Source organism: Frankliniella occidentalis, unplaced genomic scaffold (assembly GCF_000697945.3).
Source record: "Frankliniella occidentalis isolate FOCC.00 unplaced genomic scaffold, Focc_3.1 Scaffold26, whole genome shotgun sequence".
In the NCBI taxonomy this organism is placed as follows: Eukaryota; Metazoa; Arthropoda; class Insecta; order Thysanoptera; family Thripidae; genus Frankliniella; species Frankliniella occidentalis.
In genome coordinates this window covers 481,029-481,528 of record NW_026267156.1, presented here as the reverse complement: position 1 = coordinate 481,528, position 500 = coordinate 481,029, and the positions used below count along the sequence as shown (strand labels likewise).

The 500-nt window shown below is 37.0% G+C and overlaps 1 protein-coding gene across 1 annotated transcript in view; it reads left to right on the top strand.

Moving 5' to 3' along the window:
- Window positions 1-500, top strand: part of LOC113205761 (uncharacterized) — a 139,327-nt gene that overhangs the window by 137,991 nt on the left and 836 nt on the right. The gene's annotated exons all lie outside the window — the stretch shown is intronic.

Here is a 500-nt window from a genome sequence, read left to right as displayed (position 1 = left end):
ATATACTGTGAACTGTACCTTTCATTTTTTGTCCATGGTGTTTGAAAATATTTACTTTCATGCCTCTGCAAATTGCAAACAAAACAATCACTGAATGTGTTTTGAATTGTCTTAAATGAACGACATTATTTAGAAAACGGGTTTGAAACGAATTATGTGAAACAAAGAACGAGTAAGCGAATTCATGGACCAATTTTTCATTTCCGTCTATGAGAAGAGCTAAACAATAACAATCCTCCAATTTTTGCTTTGCGCAGGTCGCATTGAGGTTATTTTTCAGATTCGGGAAAAAATTCACTGTTTTTTTTTTTCAAGGTCTATTGCAGTGCCTACGAATGTTCATTTTACAGATTGTTATGTTTGAGGAAACTTTGTGTCCTGTTCGGAAAGTGACTGACCGTGATAATTATACACTGTAAAAAATGTTCGGATTTTTGCCATACAAGTGTTTGGGAAAAATCCCATACCCCTCGCACTGCTCCCCGACACGAGCGGCGCGG